This window comes from Sparus aurata, chromosome 15 (assembly GCF_900880675.1).
Source record: "Sparus aurata chromosome 15, fSpaAur1.1, whole genome shotgun sequence".
Classification (NCBI taxonomy): domain Eukaryota; kingdom Metazoa; phylum Chordata; class Actinopteri; order Spariformes; family Sparidae; genus Sparus; species Sparus aurata.
In genome coordinates, this window is record NC_044201.1 from 21855407 (window position 1) to 21880771 (window position 25365).

At 42.0% G+C, this 25365-nt stretch overlaps 1 long non-coding RNA gene across 1 annotated transcript; it reads right to left on the reverse strand.

Moving 5' to 3' along the window:
* Positions 1–20051: 20051 nt before the first annotated feature.
* On the reverse strand, positions 20052–21181 carry LOC115596977 (uncharacterized). The gene is made up of 3 exons (XR_003986987.1): positions 20713–21181; positions 20276–20404; positions 20052–20110 (listed from the first exon to the last, which is right to left on the reverse strand). It is a non-coding gene; the product is annotated as an uncharacterized LOC115596977 (long non-coding RNA).
* Positions 21182–25365: the final 4184 nt, after the last annotated feature.

The following is a 25365-nucleotide window of genomic DNA, read 5'->3' on the forward strand; positions in this document are numbered from 1 at the left end:
TGGGGGCAGACATCCTTAAGTTTCACTTTTGGTTATGTCTGCGCCCATAGGTTTGCTTTAGCTGCCATTCTGATACTAGGTAAATATTGTGCCAGATGTTCTCGTTATTTTTCCTAATGACAGCACTCGGTAACCTTGATCAACAGGGATATGGGTTAAAAATGGCCGGCGTTCTCCTTTAAGATAATGACGTTAAGAACATAGTTGCATAAGGTAAATGACCTCACCGTTGACTGGACACAAGCGTCTCCTGGGTGAGAGTCCTTCATCGTAGACTTGGCTACTCCTTATACCACTTCACCTGACTACCTCCTTTGCTGCCATGGTAAAACTTACAGCCACTAGAGGTCACTGCCCACCGCGAAATGTAAATATGGGTTGTAATAAGCTGTTTTCACAGTGGACCTACATAGTCTTTATTTTTCTTATGAGGAGGGGCTGCAAAACAATGAGCTGAAAGACGTTAAAATGCCCCGTAGAGCTGAGCTAATGATAAGTACCACTGTAAGGTTTTAATTTGCCGTCCGATTCTGCAGCAAAAACAGCAAACTCCTGGGTGATCGTGATGAAAACAGTTCATTAATTAATCCATTTATAGCTTACAAGTATTTCCAGAAGAACTCTGACTCAGTACACTCTTTGTCCAAGTCCGTAATGTAGATAACAACGTGGTTCTTGAGAACCCGCTGCGTTAATGAACCAATCTTTTTAATTCCCAAATCCTCTGACCACTTTCTTAATGAATCACTCCTAATTAGCTCCAAATCCGCTGCTAAATGGCACATGACGAATCATCAATCAAGACATCCTTATTACGCACAAATAATTTTTATTTCCAGCACCTCCTCAAATAAAGCAATGCATCATGCTGAGTTATTAAGGAACGCACCATTACTTCATGGTTACCTCACCATTACTAAACATTTCTGTCTCCTCTCGGTAGTGCATCACCCCCCGCCTCCCCAACCCACCGAAACTAATTAGTTCCTGATTGGTTTTTCTTTCTTGTGACTGCTCGGGATTTTGTGTACTTTATTCCTGTAGTGGTGCCAAACCCTCTCTCATAGAGTTCAGTACTAACAAGACTCACTATCAGGATGGATTGTTGGATTTGCCTTTGTGATTGTTGTTTCTGGCTGCATGCCTTTTTCTTCTCCCGTGTTTATAATTTAATTTTAAAACCTCTCATTAATTTTCTTTTCATCATGCTTTCTCCCCCCCCCCCCTTCTCTCTCTATCTCTCTGTCTCCGTCCTCCTCCTGCTTTATTGGTTTGCTGTCACTCAGTATGCCGATCACACCGGCGCAGTCTCGGCCCTCACCTGAAACCATCCTGCACTAAGACCAAAAATAGCGTTCAGCCTTGCAGGGTCTTGAAAATATATTGTGTTCGCAGAAAAAATAATCCAAAGACCATCAGAGAGAAAAAGAATAAGCTTTCATGTCGATGCTTCAGAAGCAGTGATGATAATTCCCGCCCTGCAGTAAACTGAGATGTATGATCGAGGAGAAGAAGAAGAGAGATGCTGGGAGTGGAGAATCCTGTTTCAGGGCTCCGTCCAGTGATCAAGAAGCTTTAGGATGCTCAATCAAACACACCGACTCGACTCTGATGAATCTATCATGAAATTGACCTGGATTCATGAGATACTTTGATCGCAGTGACTCGGCGCCCAGTTTAAACAAGCACCTGCCTCGCTGCTATTTGAACTCCCACTTTTTTCTAATTCAATCAGATTCACAGGTTGTGTAACTTTTGCAAGAGAATAATACAGATGACCAAAGGGCATGGAACAAAAGGAATTTGAAATGTGTTTTATTCCAAATAGATCTGAAAAAAATCCGTATGATTTCCTTTAATAGCTTGCTAAAGACTGCAATGTAACACAGCTGTGTCAGCGTCCGTTCCACCAGCTCTCCTTTCTAACTGTTATCGAGAGGTTCGTTTTCAGTGTAGTATAGAAAAGCTGAAACACATTTCTGTGCTTAACATATGCTTAATGGGAATACCAATACTCACTGCTGATTAATATAATCTGTTTATGATCGACTAAAGCTCAGGTGAGGCTTTGAGAGCCAATTTGCCAAACGCTAACAAAATAAAAAAACAATGAGATGTTCATTTCTTATGACTGGTTGGTCACTTTCCGCTAATCATCTATAAGAAAAAACAAAGTAGAGGTCATGGTATATCACTGGCTTATATATTTGTGTTGAGTTCTATATATTTGAGCTCTTGTGTTGCTCTTGTGGGATCATTACAGAGCACATCTGTTACTTTAACGGAAGTTCTGCCCTCATATGCCATCTCTTGATTTTCACTTCCTCCCATTGTTTGTTTCCCTGCCCCTTTCACTCCTCACCTGTGCTCTATTAGTTAATCATCAATTGTGTATTTGAGTATTGTCTTCTTTGTCAGTTCGAGTGTTCGGTTTTGCCCTTGTGTTACTGTGTCTCCCCGTCTCAGCTTGCCATCATGTGTTATTAGTGTTCTGGGATTAACAGTTATTCAGTGTTTTTAGTGACTCCTGCTGGTCACTTACCACAGTGCAGTGTTTGGGCGTTGAATTTCTACTTCCTGTATGTCAGGAAGTTGGACAGAGTAACCTGTAACTGGCATGTGTGCTGCAGGGAAGCCGATGTCTGTTCATCCATTGCCATCCTTCTTTCATAGCCCTTAAGAAGGCATTACCTGTGAGTATATACATTGTAATACGGTGTATCATTGATATGAGCACATTCTTTTGTATCTATGTACGTTTTCATACACATTTAGGATACAGTGTTTAACCCTCAGTGTAATGCAGTTGTTCATGTCTTGATGTTGTGCAGTCATATTTGAAATAATGCTTTTGGTTATTTAACTATAGCCTTTTTGTGTTTGTGTACACAATATAGCCTTGGAGGAGGGATTACATTACATTGGTGCTCTAGTACTTACCTTGCTTGATACTTACCTGGTGTGTAACCATGCATATGTAATAATGATCTGATGTAAGTGATACTCACCAGTACTATTGTTTGTGTATTTTTCACTTTCACACTGCTCATGTAAGCAAAGCATCTCAACACATCACGTCATGGTCTTAGAGTTACTGTATTGACGTGTTTATCTTGCTGGAAAAGGGGGAAATCCAGTGAGGCCAGTAAAATTAGGTTTTGGTTTCTGATTCCTTGCAGTAGTTGTGGTTTGTTCTTTGCTATTAGATTTTACTTTGCTCTTTTGGTTTGTGCTTTGTTTTACTTTTGTTTCTTGGATATCTCCTGTTTCGTCGTCTGCCTCTGTATGTGGGTCACTTAGAAGCATCGGTATTAACTGGAGGCTGTTTTATAACCACTTCAATGTTCCTTGTATCATGTTTCACTCCTTGCACATGCACACAGTTGTTTTCATTAATCCTGGCTAATTACACATCTTCTCAGGTTCAGTGAAAACACCTGTGTAAGGTCCACTGAACATGTCATGTGTGGCAACTATGCTGTTCGAGTGTGTTGCTTATCTTCAAAATAATCTGAATGAAGGTGTTGGATATCAAAGCATCCCTGAACGACCAAATAAAGTACTAGAAGTCAGAGAAAATCTTTCAAACAGACAAACACAAAGGTGAGTCTTAACACCCGCATTTATTTCTCAAACAAATTGTTAAACTTTCAAAAGGACAGGGAGTAGCTGGCTGCTTTGACAAATATCTTGTGTAAACCTTGGCTGATTTCACCTGTGATGTTCTAACATGGATGTGCAGCGGCTGTAAAAGGTGTTTAAAAAGGTAATTACCTTGCCTTGTATTCAAGGTTTTTCTCATCTTTGAAAGGTCTTTATCCAAAACAAAGCCATTGGTTTGGATAGTGAGGGTATTGTGAGCTGCAATCTTTGAGAGTTCGACACCACTGGTAATTTTTAAGACTTCGATACAGTTTTCAGACATGGTAACAAAAAAAAATTATGTTTTGTTTGCACAAAACGTGGCATCGCCAGTCGTGTTTGTGGTGATCAAAACAGGTATTTTGAGCCAAGACCCAATCTTTTCCTAACCCTGACTAAGTGAGGTTTATTTTTTGCCTTAACCTTAAAAGGACATGAGCAAAGCATTGCCACAACATAAAATTTGTCATATCCGTTGTTTGTAGAAACAAACTTCTGAAACAATTATTCTGGTGATTGGGATGATCTGTATGCCTCCTCCTACTGATTTTGAGGAAATTTTCACAAGTTCCAAACATGTTTTAGTCTCCAAAAGAGGTAGCTTCTTATGTGAATGCTCTTGTTACTACAGACTTTGATTTTTAAACAGTGGCCTTAGGGCTTGTGTCCATCCTTATATTGAGTCCTTTTCTTTCCTTACAACACAAGCTCTTCATCCCAGCTTTTCTGCCTAAAAACACAACAGAGACAAACACCCTTTATAATGATAAAAATAAACCTTTACAATAACAACAGATTACATTTGAAATGCAAACAACATGACATTCACCTAGAAGCTATTTCAAAAAAGAAGATTCTTTTCAAAAAGTCCAAATTTGCAGCCCTGGTTCCCTCAGGCGGGTTATTTCAGAATCAAGAAACCCTGACTGCAAAGCTTTTGTGTATCAGTTTGGACCTTGGAACAACAAGGAGCGACACATTCGAGGACCTCAGAGAATGTGAGGGGATAAAGCTCCTCATGGCTTTGCAAGTTTTTGATAAAATCTTGAAATACATTCTGAAAGCGACAGGTAGTCAGTGTTGTTATATAGCCTGTCAGAGGCTTTTGAAAATTAATGAAAATAAACTGCCCTTGGAGGGTGGAGGGCTGTTGGAGGTCCCCACCAGTGTCAAAACCAACCTGCACCATTGATCCAAAAAACAGCCACAAAAGAGGGGGATATATTCTCCAGTGAAATAGAGTAGGATTTTAGCTCTATGTATTTATCCTGAAGGTGTTTCATGCTGGTTTCTCTTCTCCAACGTGCTATCTTACAGAAACTCATGCTGTCAAAATGTTGCACATCTTTATCTGTTACTGTAACCGCACCGCCACTGCAGATCGACTAAGCTCACTCGCAATGCTTTTCTCAGCGGGTTATTCCCCGAAAACATTGGTTTTGATTCGGTTGGCGAAGGTGGTTTCTAGCTTACCTCCCAACGTCCCCGTGAACCCACTTACCAATACTCCCATGCATCATTTGCAAGTATGATTCGGAGAAGGCCTACGCCTGTGTGAATTGCAAATAAGTACAAACGGAGGAAAACCCCTAGAAACACCCTAATTTCAGCTTCATTTTTAAAATACGTTTTACTTTAGGATGACTTGAGAGTGTGGATTGAGTGTGTTGTTCAGGTACTCGGATGCAGCCGAAGTTGAATACACATCAGGGGCTAGCAAGATGTAGAGGCAGCCAGCCGTGTCCTCTGCTAAAGCGTCTGTTTGTTTTACTTCTCATTCCGAGGCACCGAGGCTCCTCCGCCACGCTCTCACTCTCAGATCCCGAGCTCCCAAAGTGAAAGCGGCACAGCAATCGCTGGGCTCATCGAGTGTTGGGCCTGAGGGGCTTTGTGGTAAAAGTCTGGGCACGTCTTAGCTTGGCAGTGCTGGCTGACCCAGACTGGTCCCTGGCCACATAACCGCCGTCTCATGCCTACTCAAAGGGCCTCTGTGTCGGAATGTGTCGGCACGGAGCCGGCCCCTCTGGAACATCATCCGTGGGATATGCAGAGCTGGCAGGTTGACAGGCAGGTATGTAGGCACAAGGTGGCTGGAAGGCTGCCCTGCTGCCTGCCCGGATCATGTTTAAGAGGCCTCTGTGTGGGTTCTGATTCCCCTCCATCACTCCCCTCAGTCCAGTTTGAAATGTTGCTCTTTTTATGAGCACATCTTCATACGCTCCTGGTTTCTCTCAGTCTACTCCTCCTCATATTACTCCTTCGCTGCATGCTATTCCTACGACCATCCCTCGTTGCCATTGCAGTATAATTAATTGATAAGTCCCCAGTCTTCCTGTCATCTTCCGCTGTTTCTCCCTCCATCTTCCCTCCTCTCTCCTGTTATTTGCTTCCTCTCTATTCGTACCCCAATCAGCGCCCTCCTCCACACTTCCTCCAGTATCCTCCTTCTCATCCCGTCTTCTACTCGCAGTGTTGTGCCGTTTCCTTACCTAATTAGGAATCCCCTGTAGGTTGTGGTTACAAAGCTGAATATTTACTGTGAGCGGTTCAGCCATGGGTTTCTGGGTCATGTAAGAAGAAAGCGAGACCACTGAGCCTGAAGATCGAGGCTCAACGTGACTAACTGATTACTAAATAACACATTATACTGATTATATTACTCTACTTACTGTCATGCATTATGGTTTAATTTTTGGTAATCTAATTACTGAACCGGCGAGAGTGACTTGCGCATCACCGGGACTATTCTATGACCCTTAATTTAATAGCCGATTCATTGCACACTGAATATTGTTTTGATATAAAACTTAATATGCACATGCGGGCGTGAACTGTTACCTAGCAACAGCTGCTGTAAGTGGGTGAAGACAGATGAGTGCATGGGAGGACAGATGCTGGAGTTGGCAAATTTAAGAATGGCAGGGGGAGATTGGGTGCTTCCGAATGTGAGAGACACTCATTATTTTGAATTGACTTCCCAGGGAGACGACAGTTTCATTTGGAAGTTGTACCATGTAAATTATTACCGAGTCAGAAACAATCGTCTGATGTCTTGTCGCCCGTTCTCACTCACCAACTCCGTTATAATGTATACTTTATTAAAATATCTGAGTTTAATGCAAATTTTTGTTTCAGTTTTTGGACGGAAATACAACATGTTATACTTTCTCACTTTTTTCTCACTTTGCACAGTGCAAATAAGTTACTTATGTTAATTTTGAGACTTATTTCAGTGGCCGAGCTTCAAACTTTATTCTAGACCTTAGAAACAACAGCTGATGAAACAGTCTCACGTCAAGGTTCATTTGGTGGCTGATCTGGACTCTCGGTCATCACATGTGATCTTAATCAGCAAATGAAATTGTAGTGGTGCACATTTCCACACCTACAAGTTTATAGTTTCTGTCACGAAGGTGTCTCTCATCAAAGCAAAACGTGACTAGAATAAACACATCGCTGTTGTATGCCACCACCAAAAATGTGTTTTGTGAGGTCACACTGACCTGGACCTTTCGAAACTCAATTATTATCAATTGGACTCGAGGATGAGCAATGGACATTTCTTCCAAAGTTGAAGAAAGTGTTCACAGGAGTGGGAATTCACAGTGAAATTGACTTTTCACCTCTAAAATCTAATCGGTTCATCCTTGAGTCCAGGTAGACTATTGTGCCAACTTTGAAAAAAGTCCCTCAAGGTGATCGTGAGATATTGTGTCCACTAGATGAACGGACAGACAAACTAAAAACACAATGCCTCCGGCCACAGCTGTCGCCGGTGCAGAGGCATAAAAACACTCAAGTAGTGTGGGATCAGGGGAGTTGTGCCTTTATTATTACACAACCACCGCTGCCGATGAAAATATATCTGACAAGACTACCTTGTTTTAAAGTTTTATTCATGTTATGTTTAGTCACATACAGCCGGTCACTCATGGAAGTTAAGACGACTAAAATGCACCATTACCTTGAAGAGACCTGCACTTTTCTGTGGGTTTGAGCATTGCTCGAAATACGTGGGATATAAAGACACAACGAAGTATAACAAAGATCTAGTTAATTTTAGAAGGCTAACATCCTTATACAGCGCATTCATACACTCTGGCAGTTCAGGACAGAATGGACAAACACTACTAAAATATTAATTGTAGAAAAATACGAAAATTCAACTCAACCTTGTGCAAGTCAACGGAGGACTCACTACAATGCTTTGACATCAATCATGCCCGAGATTCGACTGGTGGATCACTTCACTCACAGTATACCAGCTGACTGTGTACATACAGATGAAGAAGGCAGCAAAAATAATTACGGATCCTATTGAAAACCGTTACAGCTCTCCTGTTAAACCCAGCAAGCTCCTCTGTATCTGTGTCTCTCATTACTCGAGGTGTTTAATCACGAGTGACAGTTGACGGAGGGTAAGCTCCGCAAATTTGATTGACACTAACGGAAAGAAACGCCCGTCTTCCCGAGGGGATCGGAGTGTGTCGTGATTGCCAAGTGATGCAATTAAGGAATTCCCAGCGCAGGACTTAACTGCCGTGCTGGAGGCACTTCAGAGGAACTGTTGCAGGAGCGGCACCGCTGAGGAAACGGTAGATTAGGAGCATCTCATCTTGGTGTCGCGGTGGCATGTTTGTTGTCATGCCTGGAGACGGATGTGACGATGTTAGAGACATGCAAAGTGGGTGTAGAGAAATACATAATCCATGGTGCAACATGCTGGCTTTAAGGTTATAATAATACAATCTTATAATATTTTCAACTTTTTTTTAATAACTTATTCTGAATCTGGAGGCCGGTTGGGGCATCATCAAGGGCAGTTAGGGTTGTATATATCCTAATTAAACCTTCCCACCACAGTGTTTTGTTACAATTTACGGAACCTCAGTGCAATTCATCATCGTGTGCATGTAGAAAAATAAGTTATCTCACTTAAGTTGTTCGGGGCTTTATAACGTTAATAAATCAGAAGGTTGGATCGCAAAAGAATGAACAGATCTGCGTCATTAAAGCAGCTTTCAAGTAACACCTCCTCAGCTTCTACAGCTCAAGTTTTCAAGACATACCATTGTTATGATGTAGTGAGTTTTGTTTGTAGCGTTGTTAGTGTTTTGTGTTTTATAGGTTTTTTGTGGTGTCTTTCGTCCAGTGTTATGTTTCCCTCCTGTTTTCTTGTGATCCTCACCAGCCGGCTGTTTCCCTCTACACCTGCACTCCATCTCCCAGTGTTTTTCCAGCCTTCTCCCTTGTTCCTATTGTTTTTTCCACTCATTATGCTCACCAGTGTTTCTGCACCTGCGCCTCTTTCCCTCGTTAGTTTAGTTTGTATTTAAGTCCAGTCTTTGACCGGTCACCTGTTGTGTCTTCCTGTTCCAGGTGTTCCTGTTGCGTTTCTTGCCTTGCCGTTCATCCTGAATCAAACATCAACCGTGCTGCCCGCTCTCTCCTCCATTCAGGTCCAACTTATCTCCTCCAGGGTGACAAATCAAGCCAAATCCAATATCAAATCCAAAATTTGCTAGATCCGTATTTTTGTTTGGATTAGCCTCAAATTGCGCTCACTCAAAGTCAACCACCAAAGACACCCAAACAAGCCGGATTTTGTTCATCCAGATCCATGTTTTATTATCTGAGAAATTAACACAAAACAATCGCAATCTTAAACAAAGTGAGAGATGATTCCTGGATGCGTCTCAACCTCCTGGATGGCGGTAATGACAGACAGCTCTCAGCAACACTTAGACAGTGGCAATGTACTGGTAAGTGGTGAATTGGCTGTAATGGCAGACGTGTTACCCTTCTATTGATGACCTTCTTTTGTTAGAAATCTATATTCTGTTGTCAAGGACATGACAGGGAGTGATGAGCAAAAATGCAGCACAGATGGTGTGCACCATGTTCACGGTAATAACTGTAAAAAAGACCCAGAAAAATTGTTGTATAATATAAATTTATATATATTATAATTTTCTTGCCAGCTGCAGTATAGAACATATTCCATGTTATGGTATCACTGGTTTTGACAATAAGATGTAAAAAAAAAATAATAAAAAATGCTTTGATTGTTCGACCGGCAGCCCAAAATCCAAACAATTATTTTGACTAAGACATCGGGGAGCTTGAAGGCAGCAGCTGTCTTGTTTCTATTAATGCTGCATCAATGGCTTCAATGATTGATTATCTAAACTGCTGACAACTTGTTCTTCATCCCACAATCAATTTGTTGACTGAGGCAGGATTTATTGAGGGGTTAAAATGGATTCCCACCACAGATTTTGAAAGTGATCCTTTACAGTTCAAGCATCAGATCACCTGAAGTCTTAGACGAGTGATGACAGGCTGACAGCGGGGTGGTCCTCGTGTCGTCATTACAGGATGCGAGTCTGCTGTGTTTACATTCTATCATTCCCTGCGATAGAGACTGGTGTCCCGCTGAGCGGAAGGTTTTGCTGAGTAAATGGTTTTGTTGTGTTTATGTGTTTATTGTAGGAAAAGAAAAATAGCTTTTTATCAACTTGCTGCTGTGTTACTTCTTCACTCACACACAATGTCTACTGGAAGACAGAAGCAATCCATCGCTCACAGTTGTTGTAGGCATCGCTAGGAAACGATGTTGAGCTCATCTTTTGATGAGTGGCAGGTCAGCTACAAGTTGACCTCCGGTGTAGATTCTGTTGGTCGGAGTCACCCCTTGACCCAGAAGTATGAGGCCAAGCTCCATTTGAAACCAAGAATTTGGTGGGGTCAACCAAGTGTGAGAATGAAAGGGAAAAAAAAAACCCCTACAAATTTTACCATCATGGAGACGGGTGAGATGGCCAAAAGTGAGGGTAATGATGCACACTTGGTTTTCCCTTGAGGGCATGCATGGTGTCGGACTCTTCTAGCTGTCGGAAGAATGGCGGTGTGGAGAGAAGTTCAAACCCAGCTGACTGACTACTTACCTTCACACACCAGTTCAGTGGTGAAGTGGGCATTCACGCTGGATTGTCAGTTTCAGAAAGTAAAAGAAATCATCAGACGCAAACCTCTACCCTCTACTCTACCTCTCTTCTCAGTCGCTAATCAGCCAGGAAGCCGTGAAATGATGACTACTTGTCAGAGTCCGTACTTTTATATGACTTGGAACGTGGAACACAACAGTACGACATTTGCAGATGAAAATCTATATGACTCAGGTAGAGATGTTCGCCGATCAGGTCATGTATTTAAACTTTATTCACTTTGCATTTCGTCGCGTTTTGGAATTCCTTCCTTCCTTCCCACTCTATCACCTGGCATTTCCTTGACCGTTTCAGCGACAGGCGACCAAAGAGCATGCTGTTGGGTTTGGTGTGTATAATGGCTATAGGTCTTTTAATTTGGTCTCCTATCAGTACACACTGTCTCTCCTTCATAAAGCAATTGCTTGGACGGTCAATTCATCATCTCGATCTACAAGCTGCCGTGCCGATGAAAGAAACGAGAGAAATGAGACGAGTATAATTTATGAAAAGATGTCCTTTTAGTTTTCCTTTCAGCGTAATCTGGTTGAAAGGAGCAATGCATATTTTCTCTTACCACACAAAGGGCTCTGCTGTTCTATACATTGAAGAGCAAGCATCGCATTGAATGCGATATGTGTATCGTTTACTGCCTCAGTGCCTGAGAAAACACTGGGTGTGTTTTTTTTTGATAGAAACGGCTGAGAAAATAGGTTGAGTGTATCATGTCAGATTTATACATTGTGTATCAGGGAGAGGCGTCTGTTTTCATGCCGTTCACCAAAACCCACTGCAGACTATCTCGTGAATAATGCAGCGCCTTAGGTGGAAATACAGCCTTAGGCATCCCCCCCCCCCCCCCGCAGGATGAATCTCTGAGGAATTTGCATTTCAGCCAGTTATTTTTATGTGGATCGCAAGTGATAGTACAAATCTGAGTACTCCGGTGTGCCTGGTTATACGTGTACTAGAATTGTATTCATAGTCTTTTTTTTTTTTAGATAGGACACATTATTTCCACATGCAGTATTGAATAGTGATGGCATGGTGAGACATGCAAGGTGCTAAATACAAAGTTCACACAATTTAAATAAATAAATAAATAAAAACTGAGTTCTCTGCCCTGAAACTGGAGTCGAATCAAAGGGCATTGAAGTCCTATCATCTTTTGTGTACTGGCCAGTTTTATCTGAGCCTGCATCTAACAAAAAAAAAAAGGCCTTTTTTTTTTTTTTTTTTCCTTTCTTCCTCTTCTGATGCAGAGAATAACATGCCTTCAGCGCTTCCTCAGAATTCAGAGGAGATTTCCGCTGAGTAGCTCGACCTCACAGCCTAATCACCAGATCTAAAACTCCAGCAGAGCTCCAGGCCACACCGAGAGGGATGAAAACCCCCTCCTGCTCTTGTTTCCTCCGGGCCCGCATGCCAGGACACAATTAATTCATACTGCTGGCAGCCTTGGACCATCCCAAAAGTACAGCTCTCATCCCATGCACTAATTTTCTGTCTGTATTTGCATAATATCAATTTGGTTTGTAATGGCCTATTGGGGGACGCAGCCTGCAAGTGTGCATAATAAGCCCCCCCAAAAAATTGCAAGCGGCGAATTCAAGTGATGTTTGTGGTCAAAGCTCAGAGCTACAAGTTCTGCTCGTGCAGAGGAAACGGTGAGGGAATGTGTCCAAATGTGCAGAGTGTAGCCTCACACTGAAGTTTCTGTGTGTGAAGCTATTTCTAACAGAGTTGCCATCGGAGATCCCTCTCTCGCTCTCTCCGAGGGGGATTGTGTGTCTCTGTGTGTGTGTGTGTGTGTGTGTGTAGAGAAGGAAGGGGAGGGTGTTGATGAATTTAATCACACAGAGGCGAACTGGCCCGTGGGCAGAGTAGGTGAGTGAGTAAGTGGAAAAAAAAAAAAAAAAATGCCCGGGATGAATAATCATACCGTCCTGCCACACTCCTCCTCCGCTGGCTGCTTCTGAGAGACACACACACACACACACACACACACACACACACACACACACACACACACACACACACACACACACACACACACACACACACAAAAACAAGAGAGAGTCAGCGAAAACAGAGAGATCGACAGACAGGAAGACGGAGATGAAGAGAAATAGAGCGAGAATGATGAGATGGGAAGAAACAGTCCAGCGGCGTAGAGGAGAAGATTAGGTGAGGGCCACACTAAATCTAGAAAGCAATCCCCAGGCAGGAATCTTACAGTGGAGCCAGAATCTGTATTAAAAAAGCTTGTAGGGATGAGTGCTGATACTGATAGGATCTCAGCACAACTCATGACTAAATATAACTCGGCAGCTCAGTTCGAATTTCGTTTAAATCAACAGGAGACATGGCAAGTGGGACAAAAGGAGATATGTTTGATTCTCTCCATTTATCTTCTTCTTTTCCTTTAAAAAACAAAAACTCGGGGCCTGTGTGCGCCAAGTCGAGCGAGTGGAGATGTGGATGGTTGTGCGTTGATGGTGATGAAATCAGAACCCCCCCCCCCCCTCGGGACCCGCACCCCACCCGCTGGGAGAAGAGCGAAACGAGCGACGTGTGACTGATGCTGAGCTCCTACGCAGAGAGCATTTACAGACACTACGGAGGAACAGGATATGCTTTTCTGCCCGTCGTGGATCGGGGGCCTCCGAGGATCAACACTCGAGATTCAGCTCATTGATTTACTGATCGATTCGTCTCAGCCGTTCCAAACTTTTTTTTGTCCGAAGCACCCTCCACTATGAGGCACTGTGAAATGAGCTCAAGTGCCCCTTCAAACACGCCCGATTGGACAAATGCCGCTCAAGTTCAAGTTTGTGCAATCTTGGAACACAGCGCGCCGCCTCCAGAATGCACAGCACAGCTGGGACAGTGAATGGAGGGGCGTGAAAACAGTGGATCTTGTGGACACTTACTTTACTAGTTCCACCTGTCCCTTTTTACACTTACCTGTCTGTGTCTTTCCCTCTTGCCTCGTCAGTACATCTGTTTTGTTTCCTCCTCGTGTTTTTCTTTGCTGCCCTGCCCGTGTTCCCCGAGCTCCGTCCGGGTTTATTGGCCTGTTTCGTTTGGTTTTGTTTTTCTCTTATTTTCTGGATTGCCCCAGTCTATTTTTGTCAGTTTTTGTTGTCTGCCTTTGATTTTTTTTTTTTTTTTTTGGGACTTCAACTTACATTCATTATTGAAGCTGCCTTTTGTTCTTTCATCCATCTGTCTTGGTGTCTTGCATTTGGGTTAGCACAGAAAGTCTATTTTTATTTTTTATTTTTAGTCTATTTTAAGGTTAACACTATAGATGTTTTGCAGTTTACCAGGTGTTCAAAAATGTTTTTTTTTTTTTTATTAGATATGCTACTGCATCCCAGCATCCTTCCAGGTCTCCCCTTATAGCTAAAGAAGTACCAGTACCCCTGGTTGAGACTCACTACACCAGACAACCTGATGATCCACCCCGCCTCTTCCGGTTAATTTGCAGGTATGTCGTGTCTCGCGGCTTATTTGACCTCGGAGCTGAGTGAGTACTTAGCTTTGGATAGGCTTCCTCGAACGCCCCTTGTCTATTTGGACAAAATAACCGGACTAATTGAACATTTGTAGCAGCTTCCTGATGTATCAACAGGAAGATCAGATGGGGGCTGTGTTTGTTGTTTTAATTATGTAAATAAGAACGGCACGATGGTGCATTTCAATATGAGAATTTGCTTTTGCTAATTCAATTACACAAATGTCTGCAGCAGAAATGAATAAAGGGGAAATTAATTAAAAACACTTGTAAACTATTAAATTTAAAGTCATTTGTTTTGTTCAATTATGGCACAAAGATCATCAATATAATTTTGAGCCCAGATAAATAAATCTCGTCGGATTTGACCTGCAGCCTTGCAGACTGCGGTTTAGAGATCCTCAGTAAATATTTCAGAAGTTGTTCAGTATTCATTCAACACTGGTGTGTGGTAAGAATTCACATGATGGCATCAGACATACAGGACCGTCCTGACAAATGTCCTGACCTGAGTAAACATGTCATAAACTGTATTTTCAAGGTTGCAAATCATGAACAAAAAGGCAGTCCGGGGCCGCTTTCTGTTTTCCGAGTTATGCAGCGAACGGCTGCATGTGAATGTGTTGTGAGATCTTTTGAAATGTCAAATTAAAAGCAAAAAAACAGAGTCGAGCTGGAGATCAGAGGGCAGAAACTTATGAGAGACGACTCTCCTGGAATACAAGTGAAACTGTGAAGTAATGAAGCTCATCAACACATAAAAGCAGGCCTGCAGAGTCTAACATCGGGAAGAAGACTGCAGAAGACATGAAGCTCATTAAAATATAACACCAGATAATTTGACATGCAGTGTTTCTGTGGCTGTGTGCATTTTTGATAAACACAATTTTGCACTGATACATTTAGTGGAGAGCATGATTAGTGAAACGGCTTATGCACCTTTGAACTGATGTATTATGTTTAGCTGCGCAGCAACTTCATTCTTTAAATGGTGACATCGATCTGTTGGCCTGCCAGACTGAAACGTCTCAACTATTTTTGGACACATTACCATCAAATCTTTCGTAAACACCCATATTTCCTAGGTAATGATGATGCTCCTCTGACTTTTTAAGTTTGCACCATTATCAGGTCAAAATGTTTTTCTCTGTTACTTTTGTGTTTGACAGAGTTCCTGTAACGCTAGTGACATTCCCAGTCGGCACCAGCTGCACTTGGGCTAGGTTTTTGTTGTCTAACTAGCTCACCCAGCAGACAGTTTCTCTCTCTGTCTCCCCGCAATCAACTTAAACAAACTGATAATCCAGTCAGATCGGCCAAACAAGATGGTTTTTGTTTAAAAATGATAAAGAACAGGTGTGGTCGACTGGTCTACACAACTAACAGCAAAATAATAAGATAGGATACAATATGTTTGCATGACTTGAGCTACTTCTATACTCTGTTGTTGGTAAATAATAATCTATATCGGCATTAATTAATTTTAAGTGCTTAAGTGTCATAATCAACCAGTCACGCTAGTCAGCTTTCACTGCATGACATCAGTCATTTCTGCTTTAGACTGCCAGTTGGAAACCAACACGGGGAGGCAAACAGAATTAAGTTATATAATTAAAAAGAACCCAGACGAAATTAAAATCCTGGCGCCATGCCTGGTAATGATAGGTCTTCCTTGCAGCAGTGTTGCACACAGTCTGTGTAAAAAAAGAAAAAAACGGAAAAAAAAAAAAGCTACAGTTGCACCGGCACAATGACCTTTAACATCCCACACCATTCTGCTGCTCCTCTGAGACCAGTCAGCGACTACAAGACCTGACTGTCCCTGGAAAAAAACAAAAAACAGACGTCATCTCACAAACAACCTGTCAAACTGTTCCGGAGTCGCTGTACTGCGCCCTGCTGAGTGAATATGGTCACACATAGACACACACATACTCTGCAGAGCCTCCACTGCTTTTTTTTTCCCGTCGCAGATATTTTTCCCTCGGCACCGCTCTCGTGTTGTTGCTTTTTGAAGCTCTCGTTTCTGACCAGGAGTGATGATGATGTTAATAATAACCCTGTGCGGCGTTACAACCCTGAACGGAGCACGTTCGGGTCACAGACTCCCTCCCCTTCTGTCCTATTTCTTTGGTGTTTTTAAAGCAATTTGCTACTGGGACTCTACAACGGCAGCACAATAGAGACGACAGGCGACAAAATGGGCATAATGACTCGCCTTAGGGGGGAGACAGAGACAAAGAGCGCTGGAACTGTGAGACAATTTTGACCTCGTGTGAGTTCAACAAGGTGACCTGAAGACAAGAGTCTGAGCAATTTCAATCCTATGTGACAAACCAGAGAGAAAAAAAGAAAACGTCTGGATGTAAGAGGAGCATCTTGACGGTGGAAGAGAAATGACTGTTGCTCACCTCTTAACTGATTTGATTGTAGCCTGAAATACCTCAGCCATCAAATACACACCCACAACTCCCCCCTTGGTGTATCGCCGAGCACTGTCATGGCCTTTTCAATAAACTACTAATTGTGTTTTATCCTCCTGACACATACAAGTGCTCCGTGTGCAATGTGGCGCATGAATCTCCACACTTCATGCTGCATTATGCATAAACTCAACGTAAATGCCATATAAATCCACAGAGGGCGACACGTCCGTTGGAACGTATGGATTGAAAAATGTTCAGAACACCCACCTACCCACTCACTACCAACAGTCCCTCTGCGTGAACATGGTTATTTTCCTTCTTCATGGAGGCCAAACTTTTTTTATTTTACAGTCAAATCCTATTTTCTGACCCCACTCCCTCAGCCAACACTAAAGCGGAAGGCGACCTTGACATTTTACCTTAATTCGCCTTCTGTCTAAACAATAACCCAGAATAAACCTGCAAAAGACACAAATCCTCCCACTGTGGTGAATTTTCCTCGTCAAAGTATTGTTACGTGGCATCTGCTCTTTATAAAGTATTACAGGAACACACGTGCACGTATGGCAGATTCTCATCTACTGAGGAACACCTACAACATCAGTGGAGGTAAATCTATTTTTATTGCACTATTAATCTGCCTCTTGCTGTTGCACCTTCGAGCCCATTTGGGAAATCCGGATGACATATACATATAATTAAATCCTCACGCACACGCTACGGCTTCCAGGTAGTAAGTCGCAATCAGAAATGGTCTGCTGTGCAAACATAAAGGGAGATGATTGCAACAATTTATCCATCATACTTGAGCTCAAAACGAAGATAAAGGCGCAGAAGGAGACGTGACTGGATGACTTGATACATTCCTCTCCGGCCCGTGGGTGATGTTTTTGACACGTGCAACGACCCACCTGCACACAAAAAGGTGCATACGGAAGTTATTCAGACATGCATTCAAAAAGGCGACGCACTCACACTTTTATGCATGAATAAATATGAATAAATGCACATGTCTGCACAGCAGGTGAATGTAAGAGCGGCTACACATAAACATGCATTCCAACAGGCGGACAGCATACATGTGCATCTGCATGTTCACTCACTGATGCATGCCCACAGTCCCTCATATGCGCGCGCACACACACACACACACACACACACACACACACACGCGCTTGTGCACATAAACACCTCTTGAGGTGGAGATAAGCTGTGACAGTATGGCTCTGGATTCAAAGCATCTGCTTCAAAAGGCCAAATGCAGCAGTGTGCAGCGAGAGATGACAGGAAGGAACAGGGCAGTCTAGTCACACACTTTCTTCTCACAGTTCACATCCACCTGCACTTTCAACTTGACTCACCCACTTGTTTAACCCATTCAGAGCCGGGAGAGATGCAGGTTTATTCTTATTCTTGTGTCTATTTATGGAGAGCTGTGTAAGAGAACATGAGGACGTTTTAATCAGATGGAGTTCATCTGAAGGAGGGTCAGCCGAAGGATGACAAGTTTTTTTCCCATCTGTCGATGATTTGACCTTACGGTGGGATCAAAGCGAAGAGTAGATCGTTATCTGAATCAGAGGGTTTATCATCTTAACTGTGGCTCGTCTGCTTCCTCTCAACATGACCCCACTCGGGTCAGCTCAGCTCAGCTCAGCTGTAATTTGTGAGCAAAAACTTTTAACTCAGTCTCTCAGCTGTTATTACAGCTGACTGCTAATGTTAGCATGTCACATACTGTTGTCTTTTACGCAGCAGTTTTACTTTAAACTAATCAAATACTTCAGCTTGGTCAGTATTTGAGCTTCAAACCACCTTCTCCTCTGTTTCATGGTTTGGGGTTTGCTGTTGGTAAATTCCTGTTTTATTTTGTAGTTTATGTCCTCATGTGTGAGGTTTCACTTCCCCCCTTTGTCTGTTTCCATTTTTTTATGCACACCTTTGTCTCATTGGTTAATCAGTTCACATATTATGACGTGATGACTTTTGGACTGATGCTTGGTTAGGTTATGGAAAAGTTCATAGTTTGGATTAAAATAACTACATTAAGTGATATGACTTTTTTACATACGTTAGGGCAGGATCACGAAATAAGACTCAATAGCGACACGACGGCCGTTTGGGTAACTGCAGCCATCAGCCAAGCCGGCGCGGGAGCGCGCATGAACTCTTCACATCAGTGCAGCTGATGCTGTGACACGGTTATTTGTTTGCTCACTGGTCACGCGACCGTTTACTGCAAGACTTCCTCGCATACCTCCGTGGAACTACCTTGGTAGCCTACATCAGCGAACAGCATGATGTCAAGACACGAAGTAAGTAAACTAAGTGTTTATCTTAGTGCAGCTTTAGTATGTTTCTTTGACAACATTAGCGCATCAATTCAGCAAAACGACAGTTGTAATGTAAAGAATGCTTACCTTACACTGGCCAAATGGTTACTAAAGTTCAAATTTCACCAGCCACGGTGAATAACAAGCTAGCGATAACCATTGCTTTGTGATTGAAGCTAATGTGACTGCTAACAATGTTATGGTGTTTGACGAGCGTTTGGCTTATGGCTGCAGCTAATTTCTGACTGTGGTAATTACCAACATAGCTAATATTTATAACATTGGATAAAGCTTGCTAACAAGCTGACATTAGTGTGCAGTCATTATCATGTAACAGCAATATATGATTCAGTATCTCAAGCCACGTTATGTGCCAGTGCCAGTGAGATCATTTGTGAAATCATTTCCATTATAAGACAATATAAATGGTATGAATAGCACTGCGCCATAACAAAGTAAATACAAGGAAAACACAAATGTCATTATGTCATAACTGGTATTATACTAAGTTGAATCAGAATAAAAATAACATCAAATAAAATCAAAACATCACTTTGAGGATTACTAAAGTTATTCTTATTAGTATTGTTCTCAATGTTTTTTGTTTCAGGATTTGGAATTGACTCTGGAAGGAGTGGCACACATGGAGATGTACTGCCTGGATGAGGGTACACTGCGTCTGGTTAGGATGACGTGGAAAAACACCTTTGCTCTCGAGGACAGCCAAGATATGGGCAGCGATAACCGAGAGTTTCGGTTTGCTTCCTACCGGCGATTTAAGATCTGGCAGGATGGGCATCAGAGAAGAGGGAACTGAAGGCCGATACCGAGCTGCTGTGTTCTTCGTATCTGGTTAAACTTCCCTGACCCCTTTGCAAACTACACAGGTTACAAAGAAGCTCCATTTAGGGTGCCTGACTGATATTTTCTCCTGTTTTGTGTCCCTGTGACCACAATACCAAAAAAAAAAAAAACATTTCTTAGCCAAAGATTCCACTTTCATCCAAAAATAAAAACTATTTATGTACATCATATATTTTTATATTTATTTTCAAAGTTTACAGTATTTTTCAAATTTGCAGTATGTACAAAGTTTTATTTTGTATTTTTTTACATGTTTATAATAAAATAAATGTGTGGTAAACAAGACGGTCTTGTCTTCTCTCTTTTCTTGCTCACGTCTCTGGATCATGTAGCTGAGGCCTTTATGGAGAGAAGAGAACAGTAGCGTTAGAACACATACCAATGCTCCATAATCAAATCTGGTAATTATTATGTTATATTATAATATTTTACAATGTTTTGTCTATATTCTGAAAAGATTGAAATTCCTAATGACCAAAACTTAGAAAGTGAAAACATACTAACCCCTCAGACACTGGTTCAATTGGTGATAATCGATGAGAGAGTTTAGCAGCTATTCGCTTGCTGGGTGTTGATGCTCTCATCTCCTTACTTCCCCGAGTAGCAGCTTCAGGAGTCTGCTTCTTCTGATAGCTGGAAAACAGCAATATTTTAAAAAGTTAGAGTCTCAGTCAGCAAGCTGGCTGTGACTTTGCTACCTTGGTGTCTTTTCTCTTTGGTCAGAACAACTATGGCCATGCAATGTTTGCCTGTAACAATAATAAGCAGTGGACTAAGTTACATGTTAGCGGCTAGCGCAACGTTAGCGGCTAGCGCTACGTTAGCCACTAACGCTACGTTAGAAGCTGACACTACTTTGCACTTTAGCTCACTCTGAGTCCTCGGTGATCTCATAAGATTTTCAAATCAAGCTCTAAAAATGACCTGTAATGTATTCTTACCTGGTTACGAGGAAATTAGCCATGTCAGCATCCGTTTTCAGTCCCAGTTCAAGCTGAAGCTGCCTCCATGAGTTGAAGGCATATCCAATGTATATTCGCGTGCCAGCCCGGCTTTAGTCATAACTTCTTTTAGACTCACGACTTGCTACTGATAAAAACCTTCGTTTTCTTCTTCGTATTACTTTTTAGTGGACTTTGTGTGGTGGTGGGTCGTTTTCCGGCCGTAGCAGAGTCCATAACAACACAAACAGTATTTCCGGTCCACCGCGCTTGTCTTCTTCCGGTCTCCAAGCCGTCGAGGACGCGCATTCAGCGTCAAATAACGTCACGTCCGCAGGGCTGCGCGGGAAATTCGGACCCCGAATAGCAGTACATCATGCAGCACACAGCCTGTTCAAGGCAATGGGGAGATATGTGTGTGGGCTCATTCTTTTTGGTTTTGAACGCTTCATCACCCATTAGCATTAAAATACTTATAATGAATGTTTATTTTTTCACAAATCCTGCCCTAAGTTCCTTTAATTTACTGGTACCGACGTAACACAAATTAAACACAAGTCCCTCTTGACTCATGGTCATAAACAGGGCATGAACCACAGTCTCCAGAGGGAAAGTCCGGTGTATGACCAATCCAACCACCCCAACCTGATTTGTACTGTCCTCACCCTTTATACGACTGCACTATGTGGGGTGCGTCAAGAAGTGATGCTAGAGGAGAACATACAGTGTCTACATAGAAGCAAAGAACCAACTCAATTGCAAACAGGGTTCAGCTGTAAATCATGACATCACACCCCCTTTGTTAAGTTAAATAACTAATTAAAACCAAATTTCTCAGAAAAATTAACATTTGAAGATAAAACGTTTGAAGCACTTAATTACATCATAAGCAGGAAGCTGTACTTGCTAGCTTTGTGACTGTGTCTTTTAGAGAGTTGCCAGTTATGAATTTAAAAACCTACACAAAGGTGCTTCAACAACTGTAAAGAAACATTTACGGTACAGAAGGGAGCAGCCACACTTTTCAGTAACCCTTCTCACTTTGCTCTGAAGGACTAATGGATAGGCTACTGAGCTAGTTGCAATTTATGTGACTCCAAGGTGGCTAGTTTTCGTAATAATGCGACCAAATTAACTAACTGCCAATTGAACAATGCAGTTCAGTCGTGCGGAATATACTGTAAGCACCACACAGAAGGGAATAGCTAATGGGTCCTCTTTGTTGGACAAAGGAGGAAAATGAAGGTTATTGGCTCCGGCTCCTTTCTTTAGTTATAGCAGTAATAAATATCACCTAAGCAGATATATTACATGGGCATGAGCGGTTCAATAATGTGGCTGGCCTCTGGGGGGGTATGGTCCCAGCCAAGTCGTTTCTTAAGGCTTTACATCTTGCATACGAAAAAAGGAAACATATGCATACTCTGGCGCCCGTCATTACATTCCCATACACTGCCTTTCCTGCGCGTCTGATAGAAGCGAGCTGTGGTTTCTACAATATACGAGGGCTCAGATCAGGGATCACGTATTCCAAGAAACACTGCTTTCTTATCGAAACATTACACTGTGTATATACCTGATCGGGGGACTTGATTGCTCCTCAGACTATGTTGACTTCTGTCATGGTGTTGCAGACGTGATGTATTAATAGATGATTTTCAGTGATCTATTAATAGCACCCCGAATTCTGTGTCAGTCAGTTGATGGCTTAACTATTTTTAAGCTCATTTCTCAAACAGAAAACTGGAGCAGCGATGATTTTTATCTTCTTAGAAGTGTGTAAGTTCAAACTGAAAATAGATCTGGATTGAGGAATATGTCTTTTTTCTCTCTTTCTCTGACACACACACACAAACACACACACACACACACAACTGCTTTCATCCTCAGGATCTTGTGATATGACACTTTGTGCGTGTGTGAGCATTTTTAAAAGACAAATTATTGAACTGTAAAATCAATAGACCTTCTGCACGGTGTGCTCAACTGGTCAAACGCGAAGCGCACGCTCAATACATTTTCCGAAAAACTCATTTAGTTTGTGTTTTTATATTTGAAAAAAAAAAATGGATGTGTCAATAATATAATGACCCGTGTATTACATACTGCACGCAAATTCACCGTCTCTGTAAAGTGCTTTTTATTGTGGGCTACACATCAAGTCGGACGTAAAATCAATAGAATATTAGTCTTTATGTGGTGCAGCTAATCTAAAATATTTAACCACATTCATACTATTGTGCAGTACACATCATAGATCTTCATGTAGCTTGCTCTCTATAATTTTTACTTGAATGCTGACCTGCAGCCGAGCTTGCAAAGGGCCATTTAATGAGCTTGTGTGATCGGGCTCCGTAATGGCTTCTCTTTTTTCGCCTGTCACACGGGCATCAAGCAGGTCAGCAAGAACAGGCTATATCTTACAACACACTGTGTCCATCTGGTCTGAATATAAATCAGGTCCACTGAGTGACGGTAAGCATTTGTGGCTTTAATTAATTCCAATGTTCTCAGATTATTCCAGCCCTGCTTAAACAGATGCGTCAGTAATTTGGTGCACTACATTGGGTTGTTGTGGAGACGGATTGTGACAGTCCAACCATCCAAGAGACCCTTATTAGAAAGGAGAAAAGTTGAGGTCAGAACAGCCTTGGCAAAACCTGCACGGGGGCCGAAATATTGTTTTTCCCAAACTGAGAAACTTAATTCATGAACATTTTGGTCATATTTTATTAATAAGCCAATAAAGTAGTCTAAGCCAAGTCATATTGAGCGAGAATAAAAAAGAAAAACCTCGGTGAGGAATCGGGCGTACATTCTGCACAAATTCTACAATGATAACCAGATGAAACAGAATTTCAAAAGCCTGATGTATAATAGATATACTGAAGGTTAAACTACAGTGTGTAAACCGCTGACACTATGATAATAGTCGGAAATAAATATTGCTTTGTTGGGTGAACATGGGTGTAGCTGTGTTTGTTATGGAGAGAGGATGAACTTACATGATGTTTATGTTTTGAACCTGCACAGCGAGCTTCATTCAAACCTGCATTCACTGATTTCTTTTGGCAGTGGAAACAAGTTAGAAACATAACATTGATTTTCACATTTCAGGTTGATGTGATTTAATTATTTGCAGCCATTTTACAGAGAAACATGAACATGTATTTATATCATGTTTCCATCCACCTGTTGAATACAAGTCCAGTATGTATATCGTATATTGTAGTCCACTCTTTAGCGTTATCTTTGGTCTCTACCAACTCCCTGAGGGAAATATCAGGCTTTTTGCTTTTTAAACAGCCCACTTTGTTCAACAGTGTTTCTGTCTGGTGAGCAAGGAGTGTACCGTGGGATTTTCGGAGCTTTTTCTCTCGAAACAGCTGCCTGCTGTGGTCGAGAACAATGCTGAGCGTGATTCGATCGATCCAAAACAGTACATTTACACGGAGAACTATGGGCTTAAAACTCACTACAAACCCCTGCAAAGCCGAGCAGAACTCAGAAAGTAACACTTAGCACCATGCTGCCGTTATTTTACAGTAAACACTTAAAGAATAGGGTCTAGCAATATTCTAAATGTTTGATATTGACGAACTTCCCCAGCCCGTCCACCTTAAAACTAACAGATACCTTGGCTCCAGCTGGTCATCCAAGATGTGGGCACCTCCTTACCCTCCTGTCTACCAGCAGTGTAGTTTTGGGGCTACCTCCAAATTTTGGCAGTGTCTGGAGTAATTTGAATAAAACTAACCTGTCGGAGCAATGCCTGAAACTGATCAGGCAGTTTATTTTAATTTGTAGCAATCAAGATAAGGCCTGGATCAGGGGAGCACTCACCACCTGCCATCTCTAAATGAAGAAGGGCAGCATGAGTGTGAGCTAAGTGGGTGGTAAAGAGGGTAGCTGACCAATATCACTCAAATTCAACCGGTAACAAACAAATTAAGCTTTTATGTTTTAACTTCCCAGCACCTTTTCTTACCCCTGACACTGCTCCTCTGCACCTTGTCCTTACTGTTGATCTCTCTCAGTTGACGTTTTCTCCGCCGCTTCTCCTCAGCTCCCCTATTTCAGATTTTATCACCTCGCTCGCCCTGGAAGCATTCTTTACTCCCTCTTCGGAAAAACAGCGATCCGATTGCAGTCGTGTTTGATGTGCGTCGCAGCTGGTTCATGGCTTTGCACTTAAGGTGTCTGCAGAGCTCCAGAGACCATCATTTCAGGCTATAGCAACACTTACGTGGTTAAAATTGAGAAAAGCAATTCACATCTCAAAACTGCCCTGTCTATTCTGCCATTGTAGGTCTCTTTCTATAAGCCCGTGACGCCAATTGAGTTTGTGAAAAAACTGGAAATTGGTAGCTGCATTTATCAATAATTCGTCTGTTAGTAAAGAATCAAAGGACTATGTGACATTTTGGAAAACAGTTAGCTTTCTGAATCAGGTTATTGTGGATGCATGTTTAAGGAATTTGTTTTGAGAGCAGTGTCAGGTGTCTCGCATGGTCTTTATTATTCATTTCATGTGTAAATACTGTTAGTTTGAAGCAGAAACATGGGTGAATTGCGGAGACTGTTTGCTCAAACACAGCTTATTATCTCTTGTGGGTGTGTTGTGTGCATGAGTTCTCCAACTGATGAAGACCT